Source organism: Nicotiana tabacum, chromosome 5, assembly GCF_000715075.1.
Source record: "Nicotiana tabacum cultivar K326 chromosome 5, ASM71507v2, whole genome shotgun sequence".
Lineage (NCBI taxonomy): Eukaryota > Viridiplantae > Streptophyta > Magnoliopsida > Solanales > Solanaceae > Nicotiana > Nicotiana tabacum.
The window spans coordinates 140290653-140306362 of record NC_134084.1 but is presented as its reverse complement, the minus strand read 5'-3'; positions in this window follow the sequence as shown (position 1 = coordinate 140306362).

Below are 15710 nucleotides of genomic sequence, written 5' to 3'. Positions count from 1 at the left end.
TACATGCAAATGGTGGCAAATCAACTTTCTATCATTTTACTTAGTTTGGTGTTTGGATATTCTGCTCAATGAATTTTTTGGTTTTTTCTTTTCTTTTCTTTTGGTCATTTGCCTTTTGGTTGTTACCTTTGAAAGCTATATTTTGAGCTTAGAGCTTTTTCTAATATTTAAGCAGTTGGATTGTCATTTAGACAAACAACTACAAAAGGGTGATGGATTTTACAATGTGATGTGATGATCCCATCCAATAATGTATAAACAGTTGGTTTGGTTGGTATTGAATTTACTAATTTCTTTCCTTTTTTTTTTTTGGTAATAATAATGATTTGAAGTTGACACTTACACAATATATAGAAAAGATTCAAATTGATTGTCAGGTAAGGTAGAGAAGCATCTTGCATCTTTTGCTAGTTAACCCCCCCAAAAAAATAGTTCATTTCACAAAATATTCGGCGTATACGTAGGGTCCGGAGAAGGGACGCACCCTAAGTGGTGTGATATAGACAACTTACTCTAATATAAGTATTAGTGACTGCATTCACGGCTCAAATATGTGACCTATAAATCACACAGAGACAATTTTACTGTTGCCGAAAGCCCCTTCGTCTTGCTAGTTAACAAAAAGAAGAAAAAAGAAGTTTTAAGGATTCTACTACATAACGTAAATGTCCGTCGGAATTCATTTTAATAGAAATACACATGAGATAAGTACAATTGTAGGAAACACTTCCTTTTAATTCAAGGTAGTTGTACGTACTTTGTGCTTCTTATTTCTGTATTTTTTTGACTTGGAAATATGGAGGTTCAGTTGGGATTGAGCCATTGGGGTTAGGGAGAAGCTAATATTTCTTTGGAGCAAAGGTGAATTCAGAATTTAATTTTTCTGAGTTCACAATGTCACTGAATTATTGATTATTTGAGTTATTGGGTTCAAATATAAAATAGATTTCATAACACATATGCAGCGAAAGAGCAAAAGTAGGGAGCTGTCACTGGTATATAGGCCCATTTCAACATCAAATATCATTTTAATAATTCAATTTCTGAAATTTAGTATTTGCAGATATTGGTTTGAATACCGGTATGTGCAAATATTTAACTTCAATGTTTAAAATACTGACGAAATATTAAAATAATGGGTTGAACAGTATTTCAAGTGAAATAATAATTTTCACTTGCGAGTTTCATAAAATTTACTTTCAAGTAAAGTTCATCTTTAGACACAATTTTGTTTCTTAAATATTTTCTTCGACTTTAACCTCAAATACTCTTTTGTTTTTCTCAATTTCAACCAAATATTGTCCAAGCGCCTTATACGTATATCTTAATAAGCCCTCTTCATCTTACGTGAAGGAACCCTGCCAGAAAAAATTATGGAGAAAATAGACAACTAATACGAGGGATGGCAGCCTCCGTTAGAAATATATCTCGTTTTGATGATCTACTTATTAATTAATTCATAAAATTAGATCATAAGCTGATAAATTTGTCGTTTAGAAAGATGATGTTTAGAGATTTAAAGTTAGCATAAGTCTAAGAAGACATCAGAGCGAAACCTGTAAGAAAACTTGTAAAAGAAATTGTAAAAGAAAAATAAAAAGCTTAAAGGAATTGAAATCTGAATGCAGAACACTTGATTAATGGCCAAAATCATATGTGGCCCCACTTGTTTGAATTTTCCTCTTAGAGCCCGTTTGGCCAAGCCGCCAAAAACTGTTTATTTTGAAAAATATTTTTTTTAAAATACTTTTTTTTTTTTAAAAAAAGTTTGTATTTGGCCGGAGTGAAAAAATTGAATGCCTCATTTGAATTTCCAAAACTAGAGTTATGCTTGAAATATGGGAGATGATACCGTTCACCCTTATATGATCCTAAATAACCCATGGTTGTTGGCTAGCCTAAATCAACTATGTGAGCACGTAATACAAACAACAACAACAACAACCCAGTATAATCCCACTTAGTGGGGTCTGGGGAGGGTAGTGTGTACGTAGACCTTACCCCTACCCTAGGGTAGAGAGACTATTTCCAAATAGACTCCCGACATCCTTCCCTCCAAGAACTTCCCACCTTGCTCTTGGGGAGACTCGAACTCACAACCTCTCGGTTGGAAATATTCCAACATAACTTTTAATTATTTTATAAATTTTTAGGAATATCTATATTTTATTTGATTTGTTTTGTGCATTTTTAGCAGCATTTTAAATCATAAAATGACAAAAAAAATTTATAGCTTACTCTTTGCATTGTTAGATCTTAATTACATGTTAATTGCGTTTATAAAATACTAAAACAAAAAATACATTAGCCGTTTTGTATGTTAACTGTTTTTAGGGATGGCAATTGGGGCAGGGCAGGGCAACCTTTGACCCACTAAGATTTTGACCCGCCCTGCCCTGCCCCGTTTAGATTCATTTTCATTTTTTTTATTTTCCAGTAAATACTTTGTCTTACCCGTATATTTATATAAATACCATATTTTACATCAACTATGCCAAAGAAAAACAAAGAACATCATCTTTGTTTTAAACCATCATCTTCGAAGATTAACGTGCTATTTGGTTTTTAACCATCATCTTCGAAGATTAACTATGAGAAGATACATAATTTTTAACATGTATTGAAATATTGTAATTATATTTGTTTCAATATTTCAATATTTCAATTATATTGTAATTATATTTGTTTCTTAATTGTCAATATTTGTCTTTATAAATATTGACAATTAAGAAGGGACTTCGACATTCTTTTTAAAATTTTATCACGAATTATAAATTGCGAACAATTAAAGTTGGCATTAGTAAATGTCACGGTTGAAAATCATACAACACATGGCTTCTCTCACTCTCAAAATAACGCATAGTATGTATATTTTGGATTGTCTATTTATTTAATTGTAGCTTTCATGTTACATTCATTAATACGTAGAAAATTCTACCATCCTTTAAAGGTATTATTCCAAATTTGTGTCTGTGACATCCTCTAGCTACTTCAACATCAATTTATGAAAAAGAAGACATGAACAATAAAGTAAGCAAGGGGCTGACCTACAACCTGCCCTGCCCCATTAAAATTTTTCAAAAATATAGTTTTGCCCTGCCCTGCCCCGCCCCGTCCCATTTACATATTTCCCTGCCCTGCCCCGTTTACTGTTTGCCCTGCCCCCGCCCCGCCCCGCCCTACCCTGCCCCAATTTCCATCCCTAATTGTTTTAGGTCTAAATTAGTTAATATCAATCATTTAGTTAGTTAATTAATTAGGAAATTAAGTAATTAGGCTAACTTTACAAAAATTAGTTCTATTAAACAAGTGGTCAATTTTGGGATTAAAACAAAGAAGAAAGAAGCCGACTGTTAGCTTAGTTATTTCGAATTGGGTACGTTTTTGGTGGGCTGCTTATTTTAATGCGTTCCATGCCCGTCTAAACCCGATCCGTACCCGGCCCATTTCCTTTTAACGACCAAACGACGGTGTTTTAGTATTAGTTAATCCTCACCCTTTCATTTCTCTTGATCGAACGACTGAGAACTAGCCATCCCTTCCCTTATAACTGTCCAAAAGAAAGAATTGATGATTAGAATGTCCAGTCTTCTCCCTCACTCTCTCTCTCTCTCTCTCTCTCTCTCTCTCTCTCTCTCTCTCTCTCTCTCTCTCTCTCTCTCTCTCTCTCTCTCTCTCTCTCTCTCTCTCTCTCTTATTCCGCCTTTCGCCGCCACCGAAAATCGCCCACGACAGCGACCACCTCGAATCAACCCCAAACTATCGCCAGATACTCCCCATCTCTTCCTCATGCCTCCCATGCTTTCAATTCCCCTAGAAAACCACCCAAACTCCACGTCTAGTAGAACTAGGAAATTCCAAAACTCTAATATGTCCTTGTAACGACCCGAGAGATCATTTTAAGCAATTGCACTATGTTCAACTATTTAAAGTCTTGAGTAGCTTCGTATGATGCATACGACCTATGTGAATCGTCAGTTTTGATTCTCAGGTTAATCGGAATTGATTTGGGAGAAAGATTCTCAACTAGGAAGCTTTAAGTTGGAAGAATTGACAAAGTTTGACTTTTGAGTATTTGACCTCGGATCGGAGTTTTGATGGTTCCGCTAGGTCCAGTGGCGATTTTGGACTTGATCGTATGCCCGAATTTCCAATTGGATATTTTAGAAGGTTTCAGCACTAATTGGCGAAAGTTGGAAATTTAAAGGTTTGGAATGTTCATAAGTTTGATCAAGCGTTGATTTTGATGATATTGAGTTTGGATTATGGTTCCGGGAATTGGGATAGCTTCGTTATGTCATTTGTGACTTGTGTGTAAAATTTGAGGTTATTCCGAGTTGATTTGATATGGTTTAGCATGAGTTTTGGAAGTTAAAAGTTCAAAAGCTCATTAAGTTCGATTTGAGGAGTGATTCGTGGTTTTGATGTTGTTATGAGTGATTTAAGGCCTCGAGTAAGTCTGTGTTATATTATAGGACTTGTTGGTATGTTCGGACGGGGTCTCGAGGGGCTCGGGTGAGTTTCTGATAGGTTTGGGTTGTGTTGCACTCGTTTTTATGTTTCGACGCGTTTCTTCAAGCATAAATGGTACCACATTAAGTAAATGAGCTTCAATTTCTGTGTTGATTGAAGCATTAGATCCATATCATAATTTTGGAATCATATCAACTGAAATATATTAAGTTTCAATATCGTATGAGGAATTTATGGTCATTTTACTAAGAATTAGGTTGCCAGATTTTTTTTCCAGATTAATTATGAAATTGTAATTGAATTCGTATTTAAAAATCTGTGCGGTTTTCAAACATTGAAACCAACATATCTCCTTTATTATAATGTCAAATGGAGTGGTTCAAAAGCCTAACCTGAGTAGAATTTTACAAAAAATTCATTTGAGGCATCAAAAGCGAGTTTCGGGATTGTTTAGCATGAGAAATAAGGCAGAACAACTGGGCAGAAACATATAATATCGAGGGTTTATTCATTTGGTCATATTTTGAATTGGAAATCTCGGATTTGGGAGATTTTGGAGGCGGTTTTTACCACATGGATTGGGGTAAGTGTTTTATACTTGATTTTGATTATATTTTATGAATCCATCTTTGTTTTTGGCATTTGATTGATGATTTCAAAGTGAAATTTGTGAGTATTTGTCTAAAATTTTATAAAGTGAATTTTTGAGTTTTGAACATCAATTCAGAGTTGGATTTGAGTGAAACTAGTATGGTTGGATTCGTAATGAATGAGTTGTTGGATTTTGTGAGTTTCGTCAGATTCCGAGGTGCGGACTCGGGTTTGACCTTTATGTTGACTTTGGGCTTTTGATTAAAGATTCCACCCTTATCGATTGAGTTTATTTCCTTTGGCATTATTTGATGATCTTGAATTGCTTTTGACTAGTTTTAAGCTGTTCGGAGGTCAGTACGCGCGGAATAGTATTTTTAGAGTATTGTTTGGCTTGCTTGGTATTGGATTTGGCTTGTTCGAGGTAAGTAACACTTCTAAACTTGGTGCTGAGGGTATGAACCCCTTAATATACGTGTTATGTATTTGGTGTTGAGGTGACGCACATGTTAGGTGACAGGCGTGTAGGCATGAATCATGTGAGTTATGACTCAGTTGACTTTGTGTCACTGTGTAGTTACCTAATCTCATTTGTATCCATGAAATTTCTACGTGCTAGCGTAATTGAGCTTTGATCCATGTTAGAAACCTTGTTTAGGCTATATGTTTATCCTGTTGGGACTCTCTGAGGTCATTTCTACTAGTGAGTTCTTTGCTTAAATCGCATCTACATACTCAGTCATATTCATTCTTTTACATATCATACCTCAGTCTCTATTATCATTTGTTATCACATCACGTTATCATTGTTGGACTTTTTGTCATGAGATTTGTGAGACCAAGAGACTGGAGAGATTGATGACTGAGTTGGGGCATGAATGTTGGATTGTGAGTGATATTTATGGGATCGGGCTATACGCCGCAACAAGTCTTATATTCATGATGGGATCGAGCTGCACAACACAACGTGTATTAGTGATTTATATGTGGATTGGGTTGCATGCCGCAATAGGTCTTATGGCTATATGTGGATCGGGTTGCACGTTGCAACAAACCATATGGCTATATGTGGATCAAGTTGCTTGCCACAATAGGCCTTATGGATATATATGGATCGGGCTGCACGCCGCAATTACTTACTTTTGATGGGATCAGGCTGCATGCTGTACAGGCACCAGTCCTTGTGATTTTGTATGAAAGCTCAATTATTTCATCATTTATTTTCTCAATTAAATATCATTTGAATAGGATTGTTACTAATTGACTTACCTAGCAGGTTGGGTTAGGTATCATCACGACTAATCGGATTTTGGGTCGTGACAGTCCCCTTTTGATTTTTTCTCAATTTTTGGTTTTTCTCGAGTTGTAACTTACATTAATCGACTCCTCTCAATGAGAGCTATTGATTGATGTTTATTTTCCACCATTACACGACTGCCGGAGATTAGTCAACCGCCATTGACCACCACAGACCCACTCAGCTTTGCCGTCTTGTTTTTCATCCAGCTTGCGGGAAATAGTGTTCCATGCATCACATGATAGGTTTAAAAGCCTGAACCTATGGTCATGGAGAACTGGCTCCTGCTGGCCGGAGTTTGTTTCTCCGACCTGAGTTCATTCAATGGGTAATCCCCTTTCCTTTTCTTCTGTTTTGTTTTCGCCAAAGTATGTTACCTTGTTTTGTGTTCTCTACATTGATTAGCACGCTTTATATTAATTAGATTAATGATTCTATATTTGCATGATTAATTATTTTGGATTTGTTTCTAATTATGTGTTTAATCTTATTAGTTCTCGTTAATCACAATAGTACTTTAATCAATCAGTAAAATTGGTTAGTTAATTTTCTTGGATTGAGTAGAACAAAGGATATGTTAGATTTCAAGCCCAGTTTAATTAGGCCCGGTATTTCACATGGATTTATTTTAGGCCCATAATTTTAGAGATTTGATCTGGTAAAACTTTAAACTAGAGGTAAAACAGAACAGTAAAGGGAGAGGGGTAAAAGAAAGAAGTTCTAGAAGAGGAGACAAGGACTAATGGACAATAAAATAATAAAAATGGGTCGGGTATTTGGGGAAATGAGTGAAAAATAGAAATTGGGAGGAGTAAAAGCAAAAAGGAAAACTGAAAGATGCACAAATCTGTTTTTATAAGACACAAGCACTCACACAATTAATTTGGACTTGTTGGTATTATTGGTTGAGGCCCCGGGGGGCCTCGGGGGTGATTCGGACCATGTTCGACGCATTTTTGAATATTATGACTGCTGATATCTGGTGCTTCTAGTTTTCTTCTACGCATTTGCGAAGGTGTTCCCGTGTTCGCGTATAGGAGTTTGAGTTTTGCTGGAAAATTTTCCTTTCACGTTTGTGAAGAAGGTCCCGTGTTCGCGAAAGGGTCAGGTCTTGGTGCTACGTGATCGCGAACTAGTTAATGCATTTGCAAAGAGGAAGGGAGATGGGGTAAATGTCAAGCGTGGTCTACATGTTCGAGAGAAGAGCTTTGCGTTCGCGAAATGTCACGACCCAAAAACCGACCCGGTCGTGATGACGCCTATCGTGAAACTAGGCCAGCCATTTATTTTCTCACTCTATTTTTCCATTTAAAACTTAAGAAAAATCATATTTTTAACAGAAATCCAATAAGATAAAAGTAGAAATCAAAATCCAGCGGAAAGAAATACAAGCCCGACCTCGGGCGTCACAAAGTCATGAGTCAAAACTACTACAACTGTCCGAAATAACATGACCAACACGGTCTGAGAATATCCAATAATAAACTAAAGGAATATAGGAAAGAGAAGGCGGAATTGCGGTCGACAAGCAGCTACCTCGCGATCTCCAAGGAAAAGTCCACAATGATATGATCAACAACCGCTACCATGGCCCGAGATACCTGGATCTGCACATAAGGTGCAGGGGATAACGTGAGTACACCAACTCAGTAAGTACCAAGTCCAAACTATGGACTGACAGGTAGTGACGAACCAAACCTCAACAGGTAATCAAATAACTGTACGAAAAAGTAGACATGCTTGTAGTTCAAATAAAAGCTCAACAGTAAGTATTTACAATATGACCAGTACGGAGTAATAATCTCAGTAAAACTCTAAGTACCAATGCATAAATCGTATGATCAATGTTCTACATGCCTCCACTCACAAGTTCTCAACCACTCGGTACTGTATATGGCCATCCGGCCTAGGGAAGATCCATCCTGGAATATATACATCACTGACCGTAGTCGTCCAGTACCGAGGAAGGCCATTCCATCCCTATGGAGAATATCCATCTCCAGATATCAATACTTCGGATAAGATCCATGTCCAGGGAAGATCCATCCCTCAATATCATCATTTGCGCTCACTGGGGTGTAAAGACTCCGGAGGGGCTTCTCTAAGCCCAAGCGCTATAACAAGCCAACAAAGGCAAGTTCAATATCTCGCTACGGCGTGCATCCCAATCCCATACTATCACTCAATATCAGACTATTGGCCTCACTCAGTCATTACTCTCCAGTCTCACACACACAGGCTCAAAATGTCATGATACTAGCCCGAACAATGATATGATATGTCCAATAGCAATAATTGAGACTGAGGCAGGATATAATATGCATGAACAGGACTGAGTACATAATATCAATAAAGCTAATGATATGACAGCAAGAAACGACCTCTCAGGTCTCAACAATATTGGCGTGAAGCCTTAACATGATAATTATCATGATTTGCAGCTCATTAACTTAATCACATAAGTACAACACAGATATCAGCAAGAAAGAGTCACTAAATGGTAGTCTGGAATGATCTAGGCCGCATTTCTCATGGTCACGCCCATCACTTGGCATTTGCGTCACCTCAATAGTAATCATAGAACACATAGTTTGGGGTTTCAAGCCCTCAGAACGAAGTTTGGAAGCTTTACTTACCTCAAGCCAAGCCAAACTCTAGCATGCGATGCCCTTTCCTCTCGATTCGGCCTCCAAATGCCCCAAATCTAGTCAAAAATCAGAACCATAACATCAATATATGCTCAAAGAATAAAGCCCACGCGAAAATAATCAAATTACATCACAAATCCCGAAATTGATCAAAGCCAACCTTCGGGACCACATCTCGGATTCCAATAAAATTTACAAAACTAGAATCCTTACACTCTCACGAGTTCATACATACCAAATACGCCAAATTCCAACCACAAACGACCCCTCAAATCCCTAATCAAAGTCTCCAATTCCAAGCCCTAATCTCCCAACTTTCTTTCTAAATTTTCCACTAATACAATGATTAAACAATGGAAAAATGGCCATAAAACCAAGTAATAAGGCTTAAGAAGCTTACCCAACTGAAACCCTTCAATTTCCTTGAAAAACCACTGCCCTAGCTCTCTTCCCGTCTTCAAAAATGGAGAAACTTAGCAAAAATTCGCGAAGGCATCTATTTATATGTTCTGCCTAGCGGTACCACATCTGCGGTCAATTACTCACACTTGTTGACCTACACCTACGGTCCTAGGTGCGCACCTGCAGAAAACACTTATCCACCCAAACTCGCACCTGTGCTCAAATATCCGCACCTACGCTTCGCAGGTGCGCTCCACTCTCCGCATTTGCGGCTTCTGCCTTCTTTACCTGTGGCCGTGTCTGGGGCTTGATCTCGCATCTGTGGTTATCGCACCTACGGTCCCCTAACTGAAGGTGTGGTTATGACAGAACCTCAGCAGCTTTAGCTGCTCAAACTAATTTCCAAACTTTTCGTCAACCATCCGAAATCATCCTGAGGCCTCCGGTGTAACGACCCGGTAAAGTGGAAACTTTTGAGAAAGTGCTGAAGTTGATACTTCTATCATAACTGCACATGCGGTTGGTGGACCGCAGGTGCAAGACCGCAGATACGATCCCCTGACCGCAGATGCGGAAATCGCAGAGGCAGTGAGTTCATTTATTACGGGTTCTAGATCCATTTGTGCCATATTTCACTCCTCAATTGTGCGATTTTAGAGTTTTTTAGAGAAGAACTTCACCTAGAATCTTGAGGTAAGTGTGTTCTACCTATTTCTAGTTTAATATTTATGTATTCGGTAGATTAAACACTAGTATTAAGGTAAAATCATGGGGTTAGAGCAAAAACCTATGGTTTTAATAAAAGTTAGATTTAACCGCGTAATTTGTTATGAAATGAATTAGAAATCATATATTATTGATCCTTAGGTTATGGAGATCAACTTCCTTCGAATATTTTGGAATCCGGGCACGTGGGCCTAGGGTCGGATTTTGGGAAACTTGTGTTAAGGGTTGGGAAATTGCTTAAATAGCTAGAATATGATCTTGTGAGCTTATATTGACTAGTTCCTACCTCATTTAACTAGTTTTGGATCGTTCAGCTCCAAATTAAGAGTTTGGGCTCGTTCTTGGTATTGGAAGTGAACTTTGGAGAGGTGAGTCTCCTTTCTAACCTTGTAAGAGGGAATTGTCTCCATAGGTGTAATAATTGGATTAATTGCTATTATATGCGGGGGCTACGTACGCACTAGGTAACGAGAGTCCGTGTGTAGCTACTATTATGTTAAGTCTGGGTAGTCTAGGACCCCAAGAGCTTGCTCTACATGGTATTCTTGTAACTTGATGATAAATTCGGATTCCTATAAATTATTTTGATTACGGTAAATGAGACTAGTGGAGGAACCTTATCTTGCTTGGTCTTTTAAAAGAGCATTTGGATATTCCTATGAATAACTAATCCTCAGATATATATATTATTGTCTGTTTATTGATGAGCTTATTTATATTTGACCGCGTCGCACGTGTGATTCGCGAGCAGGGTAATAGATGCATCTATGGTTCGAGCCGTTCGACCCTCGGCAGTGCACAATTTACTTTTATGTTGGATCGAACCGTACGTCTCTTGGTGTTATTTGCGCATGCTTTACTTAGTATTTCTTGGTGGAATGAACTTCATATATGCCTTGAAATATAAATGGGTACCATGACATTATTTGAAAAAAGAACTGTTATTCATCGGCATAAAACTTTAATAAATTGTGCTACCCATGCTTATTATAAATTCTTCTCATATTATTTGACCCTATTAAGTATCAAGTCGACCTCTCGTCTCTACTTCTTCGAGGTTAGACGGGATACTTATTGGGTGCATATTGTTTATGTACTCATACTACACTTCTGTACTTAATTATACAGGATTTGAGGCAGGTGTATCTGGCTATCAGTCTGGTGCGCATCCCTGAGCGGACTTCGAGACTTTTATGGTGAGATGCTTCCCTTCCATTCCGTTCAGCATCCTGAAGAAGTCTTTCTTATCTATTTTTGCTGTCTATTCTGTTTCGGACAGTAGGATAGTGTGATTCTTTTGTATATTCTACTAGTTGCCCACAACTTGTGACACCAGGTCTTGGCACACACATTAGTAGATTGTATTATTTTTGGGTTGTATGATTATTTTGAATTTACTGATAAATTCTGATTTTATTTCAACTTAAAGAATCATTTCAACCATTTTGGGTAAAAGTAAATCAAATTTTATTTAGTAATTTCCGCATTGGTTTTCCCGGCAACGGTGTTGGGCGCCATCATGACCTATTATAGAAATGGGTCGTGACAACATGGTATCAGAGCACTAGGTTCACGTAGGTCTTACAAGTCATGGGCAAACCTAATAGAGTCTTGTGGATCGGTACGGAAACGTCTGTATTTATCTTCGAGAGGCTATAGGGTGTTAGGAAAACTACTCTTTATTCATTTCCTATCGTGCAGTGGTTGGTATACTAAATTTCTCTCTTCAATTCTCTCACAAATGGTGAGGACATGTACGGCTGATGTTCCAGAACCGGGCGGAGCTGCTCCCCCCATTGCTAGAGGCCAAGGCAGAGGCCGGGGGAGGGCACCGACCAGAGTTATTCTAGTAGTACCACCAGCAGATCCCATGGGAGATCCTATCATCGAGGAGCAGGGCGAGGTGCCCGCAGCTGAGCCCACCCTGGCAGACTTTATGATAGTACCGAGATTCCAAGAGGTCATGGGCCGTATACTGCGGTTCATGGATTCTATGTCTCAGGCTGGTTTATTTCCAGCAGATCCAGCTACATCACACGTAAGAGGGGGAGCATAGACCCCTACTACCCAGGCTCCTGGACATGCAACTGTAGTATATCAAACTCCGGGTGCACTACCCGCAGATGGGGCCCAGCCAGTTGCTGCAGTGGCGCCCTAGCTCAGACCAGCTGCAGACGGTGACCCACAAATGTTATTGGATAGATGGACTAGACTTCACCCTCCTATCTTCGGGGGTGAGCGACATGAGGATGCCCAGGACTTCATTGACAGGTGCAGGGACAAACTGCACAACATGAGATATTGGAGTCGCATGGAGTTGACTTCACTACTTTTCAGCTGGAGGGTAGGGCCCGTAGATGGTGGCAGTCTTATGTTCTTAGCAGGCCAGCAGGTTCCCATCCCCTCACTTAGGGTCAGTTCACACAGTTATTCTTGGATAGGTATATTCTACCCTTTGAGAGGGAGGAGCTGCGGTATCAGTTTGAACATCTTTAGGGTCAGATGTCTGTGACCGATTATGAGGTGAGGTTTTCTGAGTTTTCTCGCCATGCACTCATGATACTTCCCACAGATGCAGAGAGAGTGCAGAGATTTGTTGCGGGGTTGCCCCCAGTATTCGAGCTGGCATGGCCCGAGAGGTGGATATGGGTACTAAGTATCAGCTAGTGGTAGAAATTGCTTGCAGGATTGAGGGGTATCGCCAGAGGGGTAAAGAGCAGATTCAGCAGGACAAGAGGGCCCGATTTTCGAGAGAGTTCAGAGGCGCCCCAGTTAGGGGTAGAGGTCACTTCAGGAGGGGTCAGCCTAGCAGGCCCCCATATTCAGCACCACCACCCCCTCCCTAGGGTGCTCCAGTGAGGCCTTATTTCAGTGCGATGCCGGAGAGTTCTTACCGCCCACCAGCTATTCAGGCTTCCTCCGGCGGGTATTCTGGTCATCAGGATTCTTCCAGTTCTCACTTCAGTGCCGTGCCAGAGAGTTCATATCGCCCACCAGCCATCCAGGTCTCTTCTAGTGGTAATTCGAGTCAGCAGGCTATGGTACCGAGAGTATGCTACGAGTGTGGAGATCCGGGTCACATAAAGAGGACCTGCCCCAGACTTCGAGGCAAGGCAGTGCAGCAAGGTCAACAACCTATGACTTCAGCACTGGCTGCCCTGCCACCTAGAGGTGGATGGTACTCTGGTAGGGGTCGTCCTAGAGGTGGAGGCCAGGCAGGGAGAGGTCAGCCAGTTATTGCTCAGTCAGGTGGAGGCCAGCTAGCTGGCGCTCCTGCCAGATTCTATGCCCTTCCAGCCAGGCCAGATGCATTGGCCTAAGATGATGACATCACATGTATTATCTCCGTCGGCGGTAGAGATGCTTCAGTATTATTTGACCCAGGGTCTACTTATTCCTATGTATCATCTCTGTTTGCTCGCTTCCTGGTTATTTCTCCTAAGCCTTTGGGCACTCCCGTTCATGTGTCCACTCCTGTGGGTGATTCTGTGGTTGTGGATCGGATCTACCAGTCCTGTGTGGTCACATTCTGTGGTTTTAAGACTAGTGTGTATCTCCTACTACTTGATATGATCGACTTTGACATCATCCTAGGCATGGATTGGTTGTCCCCATATCACGCCGTCCTAGATTGCCATGCCAAGACTATTTCATTAGTGATGCCAGGTTTCCCGTGGTTGGAGTGGAAGAGTTCCGCAGTTGATACATCTAGTAGGGTTATTTCTTTCCTAAAGGATCGACATATGGTCGAGAAAGGGTGTTTGGCTTATCTAGCTTATGTTCGGGACACCACCGCAGAGCCTCCGATGACTGATTCAGTCCTGGTGGTTCGAGAGTTTGCCGATGTGTTTCTTTCTGATCTTCGTGGCATGCCACCGGATCGTGATATTGATTTCTGCATTGATTTGGCTCCAGGCACCCAGCTTGTATCTATCCTATCGTACTGTATGGCTCCGAAGGAGTTGAAGGAGCAGCTTGAGGAGTTGTAAGCAAAGGGGTTTGTTATACCTAGTGTATCGCCTTGGGGTGCACCCGTGTTATTTGTAAAGAAGAAGGATGGGACTGTTCAGATGTGCATTGATTACCGCCAGTTGAACAAAGTCACCATCAAGTACAAGTATCCATTGCCCTGTATCGATGATTTGTTCAACCAGTTGCAGGGTGCTCGGGGGGTTCTCCAAGATTGACTTGAGGTCAGGGTATCATCAGCTCAAGATTCGGGACTCGGATGTTCCGAAGACTGCATTCCGGACTAGATATGGCCATTATGAGTTTCTGGTGATGTCCTTTGGCTTGACTAATGCCCCAGCAGCATTCATGGACTTGATGAACATGGTATTCAGGCCTTATATTGATTCATTTGTCATCATCTTCATTGACGACATCTTGATATATTCCCGTAGCCTGGAGGAGCACGAGCAACATTTGAGGGTAGTGCTTCTGACCTTGCGAGAGTAGAAGCTATATGCTAAGTTCTCCAAGTGCGAGTTCTGGCTAGAGTTAGTAGGATTCTTGGGGCATATTATGCCAGGAGAGGGTATTAAGGTGTACCTCAAAAGGATTGAGGCAATTCAGAGTTGGCCACGTCCTACTTCGGTGACCGAGATTAGGAGTTTCCTGGGGTTAGCAGGTTATTACAGACGATTCATGCAGGGTTTTTCATCTATTGCATCACCTCCGACTAGATTGACCCAGAAGGATGCTCCTTTCCATTGGTCCGATGATTGTGAAGCAAGCTTTCAGAAACTCAAGACAATCTTGACTACAACACCAGTTCTTGTGTTGACTTCCAGTTCAGGGATGTATATGGTATATTGCGATGCTTCGCACGTTGCATTGGGATGTGTATTGATGCAGGAGGGGCGAGTTATTGCCTATGCTTCGTGCCAGCTGAAGGTTCATGAGAAACATTATCCTGTGCACGACCTAGAGTTTGCCGCGGTCATTCATGCTCTTAAGATATGGAGGCATTACCTGTATGGGGTGTCATGTGAGGTTAATACGGATCATCGTAGCTTACAGCATTTGTTCAAACAGAGGGATCTTAATTTGAGGCAGCGCAGGTGTCTTCAGTTACTGAAGGATTATGACATCACCATTCTTTATCATCTGGGCAAGGCTAATGTGGTCGCGGATGCCTTAAGCAGGAAGGCAGAGAGTATGGGTAGCTTGCCATTCATTCCAGCAGAAGAGAGACCACTAGCTTTGGACATTCAGTCATTGGCTAACAAACTGGTGAGGTTGGATATTTCAGAGCCCAGCCGAGTTCTTGTGTGTGTGGTTGCTCAGTCTTCATTGTTGGGGCAGATCAAGGCCCAACAGTTAGATGATCCACATTTGGTAGTTCTCAGAGAGACGGTGCTTCAGGGAGGTGCCAAGGAGGTATCTATTGGCGAGGATGGTGTTTTGCGACTCCAGGGTCGTCTATGTGTTCCTAATGTTGATGGTCTGAGGGAGAGGATTCTAGAAGAGGCTCACAGTTCGCGATATTCCATCCATCCGGGTGCTACAAAGATGTATCGTGACTTGAGGCAACATTATTGGTGGCGGAGGATGAAGAAAGACATAGTGGA